The sequence below is a fragment of the Megalobrama amblycephala genome, linkage group LG19, assembly GCF_018812025.1.
Source record: "Megalobrama amblycephala isolate DHTTF-2021 linkage group LG19, ASM1881202v1, whole genome shotgun sequence".
NCBI lineage: Eukaryota > Metazoa > Chordata > Actinopteri > Cypriniformes > Xenocyprididae > Megalobrama > Megalobrama amblycephala.
In genome coordinates, this window is record NC_063062.1 from 6,536,266 (window position 1) to 6,552,769 (window position 16,504).

General features: G+C 38.3%; 1 protein-coding gene and 1 long non-coding RNA gene across 2 annotated transcripts in view; both read right to left on the reverse strand.

Moving 5' to 3' along the window:
* LOC125254026 (arginine-glutamic acid dipeptide repeats protein-like) overlaps positions 1 to 8,718 on the reverse strand; it is a 139,219-nt gene extending 130,501 nt beyond the window's left edge. The window contains 1 exon segment of the mRNA XM_048168380.1: positions 8,587 to 8,718. The gene's annotated coding sequence lies outside the window, so the exon portion shown is untranslated.
* Positions 8,719 to 9,986: 1,268 nt separating this feature from the next.
* LOC125254029 overlaps positions 9,987 to 16,504 on the reverse strand; it is a 31,176-nt gene continuing 24,658 nt past the window's right edge. Inside the window, exons 2-3 of the long non-coding RNA XR_007181583.1 lie at positions 10,415 to 10,609; positions 9,987 to 10,277 (exon numbers count right to left, since the gene is read on the reverse strand). This is a non-coding gene — a long non-coding RNA (uncharacterized LOC125254029). The remainder of the gene's footprint in view (positions 10,278 to 10,414; positions 10,610 to 16,504) is intronic.

The window sequence follows — 16,504 nt, forward strand, 5'->3', positions numbered from 1 at the left end:
TCTGCAATGAAAAGGACCTATTATTATGCTAAATGACACTTAGATGAAGGCCTTTATAACTAATATTTATGCCAAATGTCATCAAATTCAAATCATTCTCTTTCTATTACAGAAACTGAACAGAACAGAGTGCACTTATCGTGTACAGTCTTGTTCATTTAATTTAATACCACGACAACAGATGGTGGCCAATTTTCCATTTGACAATTACAAATTGGCCTTAAAAATAAACAGACAAAAGACGAGACAGGCAAGAACTGTTCCAAGTCATTCAAACACAGTTCCACAGCCCACAGAGCCTGACCCTCTCCTACACCAGTGCAAATGAATTCAAATCATCGCTCGGGCCGATGCTTATTCAATCCAGGCTAATATCAGTGCTCTACCACACTGGCCCGATGGCTGACATTTAACATTCCTCGGCAGCAGAGACGGAGGGGGAAGAAATGAACCCGCTTATGCGCCTTGACACGGTGCCCTCTGCAGGAAAATAAAAACATGGCTTTCACTTACTGCCAGCCTGTGTGCTGAGCCTATACATCACCCCGGCTACAGAGGAGACTGATCCAAGGTCAGCTCCATTTCCTCACCGTGCTATTTTCTATCACAATCACAGAGCGAGGCCCGGAAGAGACACGCTAACACAATCATCCACACAGAGACGGTACGGACTGCAAACCACTCCAGACTCTTTTATGCAAGCTATTGACTCGGCTGCATAAAAGGAAATAGGGTTAGCATGCAAACGAACACTGCGCTAAACAGACTACAGGTCGTGTAGATCTGAATCTGAGCACCAAACTATCACAGCGCATCTGAATTTGCAGCAAACATTAAAATACTACAAGACCGAGCTGAATTTTACCCAAAGTGACTTTATGAGGGACCGTAGTCCACTCGAATCTCACAAGCAAACACCATTAATGCTGAGCAGTACACGTGCTGATTGCTTGGCTGAGCAGTTGGTGTGCGTTTGAATGTGTGTGGGTAAGGCTCTGGAGTCATCACAGTACTTCACGGTAGGTTAACACTCAAAGTGCCTTGGGAAATAACATTTAGGCTACATAACGCTTACTTAACACAACTTGGGTTACTCATGCCAAAGCCAGCGTTTCAGTGGTCCAATTTGTAAATGATTAGAGCAAAAGCCAGATAAAGCAAAACTCTGATAATCATAATGCAGGTTGTTTTATTGCAATAGGAAAAGATGGGAGAATGACAAAAAGGAAATGAGCTGCAGTACCTGGATTTTAGGTTGGTTTCACAATTGCGAAATGCAAAGAATACAAGGTGCTCTTTGCAGGAAATGTATTCAGAGACAAGCAGTATGCAAGATATACCAATAAGCCTATAAATATTGGTTAAATGTTATAGCAGATAGCTGAAAATGGTTAAGATACTAAAAATCTATACTGTTAAATCTAAATAAATAAATAAAACACTAAAAACTGATATCAATTTTGAATGCTACAAGTGAATTTGGGCCTCACAACATTATAATGTACAGTATGAAAAGTGGAAATTAATTCTGAGATTTGGTTTTATATTTAAAAGTGTTATTAAATTTTTAGGGGTTTTAAAGGTGAACTTTGAGCATTAGATGACGGCAAATGTAATCTAAAAATAGGGTAAATTAACATAATTAAATATCCAATATCAAACAATACTAATAAATAAATAGTACTACTGATATATCACGCATTCCTACTTCTTACCAATTCAGAACCGTACCAGGTCACATGAAGTGCACCACAGACCATTTTTGCATCAGATCTGAGAGTAGCTCACTGTTGTGCACCCAGACTGGAAAAAAATAATAATAATAATAAATAAAATAAAATTTTGCATGTGGATTTTAGTTTGCTGATGTGCACCCAGACAGAGGTAAAGCAAAGTAAAGTAAAATTCATGACGTTCACTATCATTTTTAGTTCATGAATAGTATGCTTTATTATTATTTTACAGCATTCAAGCAGTAAACTTGCATGACATTTAAGTTTTTAAAAAGTGATTATGTATTGTACATATGCACATCCTCCATTTTAAATTAAAATAAAATTAAATAGTAAAATTAAATAAAATAGAGCACCAGTGCTGACACTCTTAATCTTCCAGATGAAGGCACAAAGATTTAATCTGATTGTCTGATCAGGAAGAGCTCTAACAAAACATCCCCAAAAATACTTCCTCCCATTCAGTCGCCCTTTCTCTGCCGGTTCTTTCTCCCTATCTGTCACTCTCTTTTCACTTTACAGCTTTGGCCCTTGTACCTCCCTCCTCTTATTCTCTCTAGTTGATGAGAGCTGTGGCCTTCCTCCCTCCCCCACCAGCCATCTCTTAGGGCGAAGCACAGTGGCAGATGGGGAACATACTGCAGCTGGCTAATTAAAGGAATCTGAATCTTCAATTAAATATCCAAAACACTGGACCTGTCACCTCTGTGGAATTCTTTCTGAACACAGGCTCCAACATGCTTTGTGTACCATAAGCCTATTCAGTGTAATCCAGCATGGGGATGAGAGCTACAGAGAGAGATTATGAATGAAATGGCTCTAAATGCAGAGAGGAATTCCTCACTATGACCTCAACCCTCTGGCTTTTTCCTCTAAAGAGCATTCCTTCATAAATTACCCACTTGAAACACACGCCATCTTGTACTGTATGATGTCTCCAGCTATTATACTGATATCCAAATACTCAGTGCTGAGAAAACATATATAGAACCCATTGTTGTCTTTTTTAAGTCAAGTTAATAATATTGTAATGTACCAAATTAGAAGGTAAAATGGCAATAAACATCTTTCAATTGAGTCGTCTTTAAAAGCTGACTGCAAAACCAAACATACAATGTGACTAATGTAGTCCAATTCACACACAAATGACTTTTCTGAGCCAGTTCTTTGTAGTGAATCAAAAACATACAGAGCAACCAGTAGCTATGTTTCCATCACCCTGTTTTTATGTGAATTTTAAAGTATCACATCAGAAACGAGTAATGGAAACGGCAAATTTCTTAATTTATTTACTGTTGTTTACTTGGTTACGAATACCACCGTCATCCGCTCAAATAACTTGATGGAAACGCACCTAAATTCGCATTTGTTTGTTTTGGGTTTTTTTTTTTTTTTGAACTTACAAAAAAAGATTTGCTTCACATTTGGATGGAAACCCAGATAGTGTAGCCTTATTGCCAAAACAAATGATTCTTAACAAACGGTTCTTTGAAACGGTTCTTTCACTGATTTGAAATCAATTCCCACCAAAAAAAGTAAAAATACTCCTAACAGCTAGTTCTTTTCGGTGAATAAAAACATACAATGCAACCAGTGTAGTCCAATACTTGAAAAAAATTACACTTCTGAGCTGATTCTCAACACTAGCAGAGATTTTTTTTAAATCTTTTTTTAAATATCCCAAAATTAATCTGAATCTATTTAATTGGATTCAAATCAAGCTTGAGAATCAGAGCAAAATCAGAAAACATAAATCAATAAACAACTATTCTCAACTAGGGGTGTGCGATATAGCGATTTTTGATCGATTAAAATGTCTCCACGATCTGCTTATGAAGAAATATCGTAGTATCGTGCTACAGTGCTTTCTATCAGCTGCAGTTCCAGTGCCTCCATCTCAGCATACTGTTCAACGTGACGTACATTCACATCACATTTTAACGCAGCGGTAGAGTAATATTCGCGGGACACTTCAATCCACAAAAGTTCATTATTTCATGTGCCTTGCCTTGCCAGTTAAACTTTTCTTTCTAATGCTGATGCGCTGTTCTGACATGCGTTTTTCAGAACGCGTTCACCTGAAGCGCACAGGCACTAAAAGCCTGTCAAACAGCGCCTGATTAGCTACTAAGTTATCTTTAGAGTTCGATAGCTCTAATACTGTCAAATACGCACAAAGTTGACATAAACATAGTTGGTTATGTCTAAAGTGAAAGTAAACATTTGAGGGAAAATTAAATGCGTGGTTGTATATTATATATATACGTGCAGATCTTTAAAGTGACAGAGCAGCCTAATATTAACCATGCGGTCGCTTGTCCTTAAAGGGATAGTTCACCCAAAAATGAAAATTCTGTCATTATTTACTCACTTTAATGTTGTTTCAAAACTGTATTAATTTTTTTCTTGTGCAGAACACAAAATAAAATATTTGGGAGAATGTGGGTTAACCAAACAGTTGCTGGTCTCTATTGACTTCCATGGTAGGAAAAACATAGTCACTATGGACCAGCAACTGTCTGGTTACATTCTTCAAAATAACTTTTATTTTCTACAGAAGAAAGAAACTCACTAGGGTTTAAAACAACTTGACAGAGGAAATTATGGCGGGGGGGGGGGTAACTATCCATAATTATCCATAAAGAGAAAATCACCCACTGCTCTGGACTGAGAACTTTAATACAATAGCTTTATTAAGAATCAATGTATAATTTATACAGTGAAGTCTAGTGTTTTATATTTTGTATTTTTATATTTGTTCATTTAAGTTTTTACTTTAATGCTACTGTTAAATACACCTACTGTAGCTGAAAAAATAAATCATTTTATTAATTTCATTTGTATAATGTGTAGCCTATGTTTTTCTTCTTTTTTAATAACAAAGATAAAATTAATAACAAATAACAGATAAAAAATAATGACAAAGATTTTTATCTTCGCCACTTTGGCCTAAATGTCAGCCATTTTTTATTTTATTTTATATTTTGTTATTTTGTAAGGCTTTGTTTTTAAAATAGGGAAACTAGTTTGGCTGTAATGCTCAGTCACTTGCAAAATAGAAAAAAAAAACATGAAGAATCGTGATAAAATCGTGATAAAATCGTGATATGATATTTTTGCCATGTCGCCCACCCCATTCTCAACTTTGGTTGCACTGCCAACAATCTGTCTCTCACATTGCCTTAAACTGACAACAATTGTTAAAAAGAAAAGGCTTCTGGTCGCTTTGTCTTTGTTTGCTGTGTGAACATCCCTGAAGTAATAACAGTGATTGCAGGAAGAAATAATTCACTGCTTAATTATCAGCTTATCAAAGTGTTTGCCAAAACATCCCCGTCTGCACATACAGGGAGTGATACGAATAAAATATGGTGTGTGTATTTACCCTTTCCTTGGGGGTTAACCATATGAGCACATCAATCCCATGAACACCTATGCTCTCTCGTCAGCACCTCGATATCCCTGCAACTGACACCTAATCTGCCACTCTCTGGTGGGATGCTGGGATAGCCACGGCCTGAGGCCGATACCTGCAGGACCCACTTGATTAAACACAGCAGTTGGGGTTGTGACAAAGAATATAGCACCTCCCACGACACCTCCCATCATCACTCATTTAACTGCTAAATATAAAACTTCCGCAACGCTACCGATTACAGCATATGTAACTAATCGCCAGGAGACGGTATAACATTTTAACATTCTACATGATTTAGATCAACACTGAGACCACAGCGAAAAGAGCACACAGCTGAACATCAATAATTTCTGAGGGTTTTTTTGGTTATCAGGCAGACAGCTGGAGACAAACATCTCGGGGACCAATGAGAGCTCTGCCCCTTCCTGCCCTGGACTACACTGTCTGTTTTCCTTCTTTCCACCTAAACAATGGGTGTCAAAACCTTCTGTCTGCTGTCCTCCCCCATTGCCTCCCTCTATTTCTCTTTTTAGATGTTTGCCGTCTCTCTCTGTGATAACTGCACTAGCACATCTATTTCAGAGGGGCTCCAGAGCTGGGTTTCCAGACAGGCTCAGGTAAAGATGATCAAGATAACAAAAGAAGTGGAAGGAGCCGGCCGGTATAACTCCCAACTTAATAATATCCTTTCCGGTCCCCTCAGTGGCCATCAGGTGCTTTATTTCTGACAGGATTCAGTGCATAAGAGCCTGTGTCAGGGGAGTTTACCCTCAATTAAGCCCAGGTAAAATAATGCTTGTTCTGGGAGTAGTTGTGAATACATTACACCCTCCCGTCACCCTTTTGGCAAAGTGGTCCTTCGCATATTGGATGGAAGGGACTTTTTTTCTCCCCTTTTCAAAACTGCAGGTGTAAAATTACACTTCTACCAACCGCTGTGCTTAAAAATGGCGGAGAAGGATTTTTCTCCATTAAGCTTGAGGGCTAAGCCAAATGCATCACCTAAATCCTCCAACAACCCGCTGAAATTACAGGTTCATCTGTGGCGCTATTTCAAAACACTTATTAGTTTCTCTCAATGGACAAATAAAGTACTTCAAGTATTTAACCTTTCCTCCCCTCCCTCACCATAACTGTGGTTGTTTTCCTTGGTTTAAAACCTGGCTTGCAATAGCCATGGATGTTTAAAATGGTTTGTGCAGCCCTAAATTATTAGTACAGATGAACTATTGGATGGATGGACAAAAAAAAGAAATATTAAAAATATCTATTTGACAGTATATGCCGTTTTTCCCCCGTGGTATAGAAAATTTTAAGGTATCGTTTCAAAGTTATAAATTCCAGTATTGTGATAACACTACATTGTTAGACTTTTTTTTTTTTTTCAGTTTTCTTTTCAAGAAAAGCCATGATCAAAATTAACGCTATCACACACTGATAAAAATGATTTTATGGTCAAGTAAATACTACAGAAGAAACAATTTTTAAATGAAAAAGTTAGTTCAGGCAAGAATTTAAGTAAATTCTACATTAGTACTCAATTCAACCTTGTAGAAATCAACATTATAAAATTAAGTAAAACTACTCAACTTTTCTGATACTGGTGTTCCCATCATGCACTGGGCCTTGAATAATTAATGAGGTTGATTTTTCGCTGTTTTCCAGCTGTATTTACACTGTTTTATCATTGCTTTCGTGGTTACGTTTAGTAACTTGCCATTTTGTGACATTTGGAGTTCATTTTCTACTCAAAATGGCACATTCACACTCAGAAACGATCCATCGAATGTTACCGTCATTGTGTACTGTATACAAAGCATTGAGGTCTCTGTGTTCAGGTGCCATGTTACTTCTAATGTGTAGATATGGTGTCTACACAATATATATTGTATTACTTACTTGGATATAAGTAAAGCATTCACTTTAAAAACGTAGTTTAATTCAGTTAAATTGTTTAAGTAAAATGTATTGCAAAAGGAACTTAGTTAAGTAGAGTTTACTTAAAGGTGCCCTAGATTCAAAATTTGAATTTACCTTGGCATAGTTGAATAACAAGAGTTCAGTACATGGAAAAGACATACATTGAGTTCCAAACTCCATTGCTTTCTCTTTCTTATGTAAATCTCATTTGTTTAAAAGACTTCCGGAAAACATGCAGATCTCAACATAACACCGACTGTTATGTAACAGTCGGGGTGTATGCCCCAATATTTGCATATGCCAGCCCATGTTCCCAACATTATGAAAGGCATTAGACAAGGGCAGCCAGTAACGTCTGGATCTGCACAGGTGAATCAACAGACTAGATAAGCAAGAACAACAGCGAAAATGGCAGATGGAGCAATAATAACTGACATGATCCATGATAGCATGATATTTTTAGTGATATTTGTAAATTGTCTATCTAATTGTCATGTTTCGTCTGTATAATTCATAAACACAACTTCATTCTTTATAAATCTCTCCAACAGTGTAGCAATAGCCGTTAGCCATGGAGCATAGCTTCAAACTCATAGAGAATCAAATATAAACATCAAAATAAATACTTCACTCACATGATTCGATGTATGCATACAGCATGCATGACGAACATCTTGTAAAGATCCATTTGAGGGTTATATTAGCTGTGTGAACTTTGTAAATGTGCTGTAATATAATCGAGAGCTCGTGTGGCAGGGAGCACGCGAATTAAAGGGGCGGCGCGCTGAAAAAGTCAGTGCATAGTTAATGATGCCCCAAAATAGGCAGTTAAAAAAATTTATTTAAAAAAATCTATGGGGTATTTTGAGCTGAAACTTCACAGACACATTCAGGGGACACCTTAGACTTATATTACATCTTGTGAAAAAGCATTCTTGGGCACCTTTAATTCCATGTGAAATTTACTTAAAAAATATGCGTGCAAAAACTTGCAAAAGAAAAATGAAGTAAATTTTACTTTACGTTTAATTTTACGTTTTTTTTTTCAGTGCAGACGTTTAAGCCAAATTGTGCAGCTCTACCCAAAAAACAAACAAACAAACAAAAAACTTGCAAACTTGTATTTTAAACCACAATCAATTTTTATCATAAAAATCACAATTAGATTTTTTCCCCAAATTCTGCAACCCTAACTGGTTACATAAACCAGAAAAAAATATATAAATGGAACTGATATTTTGTGCATCTCTAACGATTAGGCTGGCTTCAGGTTCACTCATTTCACCGCAACTCTAGTCAACTATTGACACCCACTGACACTAGCTCATCATAAAAAGCAAGAAATCATCACAGCTACCGTCTGCTAACACCACAACATGTCGGGATAAATACATTGAGAAGATGAGGCAAGGATAATTACATGATCCAAGTGTGATGAGTACTTCACTCTGATGTCAGGTTACGTTCAGAATTTTGACTACATTGGGCTAAGGCAGGGTTATCACACACACATACTTGCACTTCATATGAGTCATCCACGTCTCTGTTGATAAGAATCCGGGAGAGATGGAGATGTCCTGCCCTCTGCTCAAACTCTTGTCTCTCGCCCCCTCTTGTCGCTCTCTCTTCCCTAGCAGTGCACAGTATGACAGACGAGTAAACACAGATGCTGAGCAGCAAACTAGAGGAGACCGTTTCATCAGCGCTGACAGTCCTGCCTGCTGTAGGAATCAAACAAACAGCACAGGCAACTACTTGGCTGTAATAAACTGACAGGGAGAAAAATGGAGAGGAAACAGTGGAATGGACATATTGAAGGGAGTCAATGCCTCCAGACATTAAATATTACGCTGCTTGTGCAAGTTTAGGAATAAAGTTAAATAAAAAAAAATACAGGAACCGAATGATTTTAATGACTAAAATACTCCAACAGCATCTACAACAACTGCATCGTTGCTGAATCTAAACAAAATATCCAAAGTGACAAACACAGTCTGATTTCTAAACAAATGACTCGAGTCAAGTTCTTTCTTAGTAGATTAAAAACACCAACAGAATGGTTACGGACTTACTGAATCACTAATTGAATCGCAAGTCGTTCATTTAGAGAACTGTTACTATGTTTTATGTCTTTAAGACTCATGAGACAGTGTAGTTACTGACTGGTTGTCAAGAATGAATAAACTGTCATCAATTTAAATCTATATAAATGAAATACACTGCTTACAATTACAATTGATGCACCTCTTGATGGAAATAACATCACAACATTTATTTCCATGAAGAGATGCATCAATTTTTGATCAAGATCTTGTATTGACAATGCAAGAGGTGAGCACTCTGTAAAGTCTACTCCAGCACATCCCAAAGACTTTCAGTAAATTTAAGGTCTGGACTCTGAGGTGTCAATTCATGCGTTAAAAATGATTCTTCTTGCTCCCTCCCAAACATTCTTTCACAATTTGATTGTGATGACCTTGACATTGTCATCCTGGAATATGGCCATGATGTCTCTTTCTACATGGTTGTTTTCTGTAAGGGTTATGTTTAGGGATAGGCACAGAATACGCATAATATTTTATTTAATTAGGACAAATTATTTTATTTAATTCAATTATTAAATAACTCATTATTATTGTTGAATTTAAGGTGCCTATATGCTGCAGGAATTATAGTAAATATTCTTCTGATTTGCTTTATCTGTAAAAATCTTCCTCAAAAACACTAAAATCATTAATGGAATCAGAACCAGAATCACTAAATTCCGCACAATTCCCATCCCTACAGGAAACAGAATCACTGCACCTACTAGAAGACATGAGAGCCTATTACTTACATGGATACTGTGGTTTGCCCCGCCCAGAACGCCGTGTCACCGGGCCGCCTGCAGACACCTCACCACGACTCCTGTCCAATAGAGTCAGAGCCAATTAATTACCTTCCCCTCTTAATATCACTGATTAAGATAAAGAGATAAATAAATGCATTAATCTCCGAGCCCCAAGAGGATCCTCGGTTGAACGGCATCGTGACAGCTGAAAGGCCCTGCCACCCCCCAGTGCTACAGATGTGACACTGTCTGTAAAGGAAGGGGGCAGGGCTCATGCTCAGAAAAGAAGGCAGCTATTTGTTCGGAGCCCACACAGCTGTCACTAGCAGAGTCCGGTTCAGTCATAATCGTGTATGCGACCATCTCACCACCCACCCTGAACAAACACACACACAAATGTAATTCAAACGCAGAGGTTAGACAGGACGACCACTGCCCCTCGGGGCTGTGCTGCATTCATGACCACATGACGTGGGCAGCCACAGTGAAAAAAGGCGGAAGGGGTCACTGCACCTGGTCAAACTGTTTTTTCCACTGCTGTTTGGCAAAAAAACACATCAGAATCAATTACGTCCGTTCACCTCTAAAGCCAGCTAATCCACTTGTGTGCCATAAGCTTCCATGTAAATCCAGTTTTATACTGCGTAGCCCGTGCCCCCATTAATCACTGCTGGCACGGTCAGAAACGGGCCGCTCTGAAGGGACAGCCTGCGAAATACCAGAGTGGAAGAGGTCGCAGTTAAGGCTGCTGACACTATTGTGGAAAAAAACAAAAAACAAAAGCAAACTGCAAAAAGCCTTCTATTAGCATTGCAACAACAGCTTATGAACTCGAGATCACACAGGATAATTATTATACACAATAATTTGGTTTGAGTGGGAAGCGTGTTTGTTGCATGCTTCATTTTTTCCATGCAAATCAAGCCAAAATGCATCTATTATACTTCCAAGTAATTGTTTAAATGCCAAGCTACTGAAAATTGTTTCAAATGAGGGGTCATGTTAAATGACTGGCCTAACGCTATTCATTAAAAAAAAAAAAAGAGAGAGAGAGAGAGAGAGAGTTCATGCATTCTCCTACATTTACAACCCAAAACTTATTCTGGTTTCAATTTAAGTTTTTCTTTACCAAAAAAAAAAAAAAAAAAAAAAAAAAAAAAGTTTACAGTGGGGCACTTACAATGAAAGTGAATGGGGCCAATTTTTAGAGGACTTAAAGGGTTAGTTCACCCAAAAAATTAAATTGTCATTAATTACTCACCCTCATGTCGTTCCACATGTGTAAGACATTCGTTCATCTTCAGATCACAAATTAAGATATTTTTGATGAAATCTGATGGCTCAGTGAGGCCCGAATTGAGAACAAATTAATTTACATTTTCAAATGCCCAGAAAGCTACTAAAGACGTATTTAAAACAGTTCATGTGACTACAGTGGTTCAACCTTAATGTCATGAAGCGACGAGAATACTTTTTGTGTTCCAAAAAAACAAAATAACGACTTTATTCAATAATATCTAGTGATGGGCGATTTCAAATACTGCTTCATGAAGCTTCGAAGCTTTATGAATCTTTTGTTTCGTCATAAGTGTTTCAAAACGTTTCGAAATTTCAATGGCTCACGTGACTTTGGCAGTTTAATACATGCTCCAAACCACTGACTCGAAACAAAAGATTTGTAAAGCTTCGAAGCTTCATGAAGCAGTGTTTTGAAATCACCCATCACTAAATATTGTTGAATAAAGTTTTTTTGGCGCACAAAAAGTATTCTTGTCGCTTTATAATATTAAGGTTGAACCACTGTAGTCACATGAACTGTTTTAAATATGTCTTTAGTACCTTACTGGGCATTTGAAAGTGTTAATTATGTTGTTGTCAATGCAGGCCTCACTGAGCCATCCAATTTCATCAAAAATATCTTAATTTGTGTTCTGAAGATGAACGAAGGTCTTACGGGTGTAGAACAACATGAGGGTGAGTAATGACAATTTTCATTTTTGGGTGAACTAACCCTTTAAAAGCATAAGTTTATAATTTTACAAAAGCACTAATTGTTCTGTTCAGTTGTTTTCATAATTTTAGTCATTTTAGGAGTTTATGTGTAAGGTTGTCATGGCAACAAAGTAAAACTAGATATAACTACACCGAAAATGTTGCAAAGCGATTCTTTTCACAAATATTGTTTATATACTGTGGCTTACTATTGAAACAGTACTTTAGTATGTATAATCCATTACAGCCCCCATTCACTTCCACTGTAAGTGCTTCAGTGTAACAGATGTTTGCTCTTTTTAAAGAAAAGGATAGTCAAGTCAATTTGTTTTTGTAATTAACATTATGTCATAAATGCTGTCAGTTGAGTCTAACTGGAATTGAATATTCTTTAGATATTTTTGAGAAATGTGTTTTGTTTTTGGTTTTCTTGTCCATACAATAAACCAAAAGTTTTGGTTACCAACATTCTTCAAAATATCTTCTTCTGTGTTCATAGAACAAAGAACATCTTACAGGTTTGGACAAAATGAGGGTGGTCTATCCCTTTAAATACGATTAATGATGCACAAATTGGCACAAAAAAATTATTTGACACAGAATGTATGTCTACTTTACATGTAGATAAAATTACTCACAATAACATCAAATCATACCACGGTTCCTGAATCAGCGAGATGCTATTTGAAAGTTAAACAGCACGAGTCAGTGGCAGACACAGACATGCATTAATAAATGATAAAATAGCTGCTCTAATCCCCTTGTGCAGAGCCAAGTACTTTTTCCTCATCAGCGAGTGTGATATTTACACAGAAACTGGAGCGTACTCCTGAGACGAGACAGGAGAGAGATGTACATTCTGTATTTGCTCAGGTTTTAACAGTCTGCTCCCTTATAAAGAGGTGAAACTGCTTATTTGTTACCGTTGCAGCTTGCCGTGAGCGTCAGCTTATCATATTCTTTCACACTAGCTTTTCTTTTCCCCTTCCTCCCTCCTTATTCTCTATCTCAGTGACAGATGTAGACACCACCATTGACCTAAATCACTCTTTTCCAGCACATTAACCCCGGTGCCTGTCCAAACACCTCGCAGAAACACAACACCTCCGCACAAGAGGCACGTCGCCGCTGCCGCCACCATTTTAAACAGAGCCCTGTCTCTCACCTGCGCTAATTGTTAAAATGTCCTCTCATTACACGTAGGTGGCTGATGATGGAGCCTGCCAACACAGCTACCGAACGCAAAATGAAGCCGTGATAGACTGAATTAATTGATTAAATGAGAAGAAGCTAGAGAGAGAGAGAAAAAAAAGATGGAGTGTCAATCAACCTCAGAGAGAAACAGCGGGGAGTGGGAAGGGCGAAATGGCTAAGATACAATCGAGCTTGGTGCTTCTCAGTGCGGATCAATACGATTTGAATTTTTTAAAGCTCTGTTTATGAAATGCAATAATCTCTCATTAAAAATGCAGACGGCACGTGTGGTGTAAATGATTCATGGTTTGATATAATACGCAGCTCTAGGTAAGGCTGCACTGCAGCACCGGCCAACGGAATAAAAAATAAACCGTCTCACGGATGAAAGCAGTTTGGTGCAAACGCAGGGACACACAGGTGCAACATTTGCCTCACTTAATGGAACAAAACATCACATATTTCTTCCCCTTCCCGTTTTTTTATTAAACACCAGGACACCCCAGATCTCTCAGTGTGAAACACTAACCGCACAGACTACCCAAGCTCATCTAATGCCAGATGATTTACTATCTCTCCTTCAGACACCATTTTTTCCCCTGATTTCCTCCATCCTCTCGTTCGGCCCCTCCCTCCCTCGCGCGTTCATTCTCTCCGCAGCGCCAGCTCCCTGTGAGAAAATGAAGAGATTAAGGCAGTAGCATGTGCCTGACTTTGATTTAGGGGAAACTGGCTAATCATAACATAGACAGTTTAGTGCAATCTTGCATAATGAAACGCTCCGCACTAACCACCTAATGCATACTAATTTGAAACAATCCACTCCTGGGACTGGAAAAGCATGAAGGGACCGGCCTGAGAGAAGCGAGGCGCTCATCAACACTAACAGCCAGGAACGTTGAGGACACACATACACACAAACAAACCGCTTTTTTTGGCCTCGAACCACAGGCACGAATACAGATTCGCTGCAGAGGGGTGTGTGAATGCTCGGAGGCAGACTTGAATAGAAAGGTCAAGCATCATTATCAAACAACTAAATAAACAGCACTGCAGCTGTTGGGTGGTAATGGCATGGTGCTGCTGCTACTGTGTTTGCGTCCACCTAAATCTTTATCCTTTTCTCCGGCTCAGACATCACATTAGGACTGTCATATCCTGTATTGATCCTTACACAGACAAGGCTTTATTGCTCCTCTTCTACCTAGTCACAGGGATAAAGCTATGCCAGGATTCTTCAGTTCACAGTGCATTAATATTAACTGCGTTCACATCCACTGCGATGGTACAGAATCTGGAATTAACATAGGCAGCACCAAGCGGGAGGTTGTGTTGTACATCCGTTATAAGGGTCAATGACATGATGATAATCAAGCCAAGATGCAGAAATATGAAGGAACAAAACAGCAAAAAAAAAATAATTAACATTAATAGGAAATTATATTATTGAGAGAACCCATGCACACCCTCATCACTATCAATTAGCCCCTTATCATTATATTACAGTGCTTCCCACACATAGACCTTACTTGGGCGGGCCGCCCACGTATAATAACGGCCGCCCAAGTATATTTGGAGACACATTTAATGTTAATGTGCCGCGCAAGATAATGAAACCAACCCCGATCGATAAACTAGTCGTTCCGTGTGTGCGTCAGAACTGTTTACTCCCGCTAACATTCCCACGGGTGCTGCATTTTTCAAAGTCACAAGGCGGCGCTGTTGCGCGTTCTACAGGCTCGCGCAACAGCGCTTCAGACTGCTTCAAAGTGATTCTCAATCAATGAAAAGCGCAGATTTATGCCAAGCGATTGATAATGAACTCAAGTTGATGAATTATTACAAAGTCTACTTCATGGCCTTTATATAAAATGTTTTAGACGATTGTAAGAATCTGAAGGATCAGCCTGCAATAGTACAGACATTTCAAAATAAGAGTCCTAGTGTATTTCGGGCTTGTTTATAATTAAAAGTCACACGCTAAGTTTTTTCTTTTTCTTTTGGGCATTATTGGTATTTTGGTTACACAATAAATTGTATTTAATTTGATTTCCATTTAATTCATAGTAAATTATTGTAGTATCCCCCACAGGAAGAAAAGACTAAGAACATTATTTGACACATATATTATATGTGTAATAGGAGGATTTTTCGCCCGGCTACCACCGCAAGTATATTTCAAACCTGTGGGAAGCAGTGTATTATATATATATATATATATATACACACACCACCTTTTATTGTGCATCGCGTCTTGTTAGGACACTGTATTAGCCATCACAGGAATAAATTACATTTAAAATATAATGAAATACAAAAGAGTTATTTTAAACTGTAATGAAATTTCATCATATTACTAGTTTTACTGTTTTTTAAATGCAGCATTAGTGAGCATAAGAGGCTTCTTTCAAAAACATTAACAAAAACCTTTTTGACCCCAAACTTTTGAACAATAGTGTGTAAACATATAGTGATTAAATAAAATAAATGTTTTTAAAAACCATATGAAACCAACATAAATACAAAGAGTACCTTTCCAAAACCTTGACACATGTTTTAAATTAGAATTTTAAAAGATTTTTCCTTTTTTATCGTGGACACTCTTATTTGTCATTGACCCATAAACTAAGTGTTGCGAATAGACTATACCTAATCTTTAAGTTAATTACCTTTAGTCAAGGCCAATACCCTCACTGTCCAGCATCCTCAGGAAACTACTGTGCTTGGGAGATTGAGTGCAAAGAAAGGCCACAGCACCAATAAAACTGTGCTCTTAAAAACCATCAGAGGAATTAATAGCTTGGCCTTATTTCCACTCTCAGCTTTCATCCCTCCAGAACATATTCAATATTCTCTCACCACGATGTTTTAAAGAGTGAAAGTGTTTCCTTTCTCTGATGTGGCCTAATCATTTCTCAAGGAGAGATCTAGGATTGCAGAAACGCATTACGAGTTTAGCGTTGACATCGGTGGCAATCAACACCTTTTAGCCGGCGTATTCACGTCCGTCAGGAGAGGCGGGCGGCGACGGGCATGTGCACTTGACAGCTATATCGCTCTCCTTGCCCTCTCCTCTTTTTCCTCTCACTCCATTCTCTCTTTTTATCAGCAGATGAGAGAGAACTGACAGCATATTTACCATTGCAGTTTTGCAGCGCATTTGTGCTCCTCTGGCCGATTTCCCCCCAGACTCATCAATGCCGCATTACCAAGTCAAATCAGGTGGTGCTGCAGAGCTCGCCTCACACCAACACAAAACAGCCAGCACTGTGAGCATCACCATCACAGCCTGGGAGAGAATATAAAACACTCTGCTCTCATGGCTCGCCACCTCCGCCGCTCTCATTTCTCTGCAGCCTGAGATTATAATCTCACAGGCCAACTGTTACCCTGTTATTGTTTCTCATTTCAACAGTC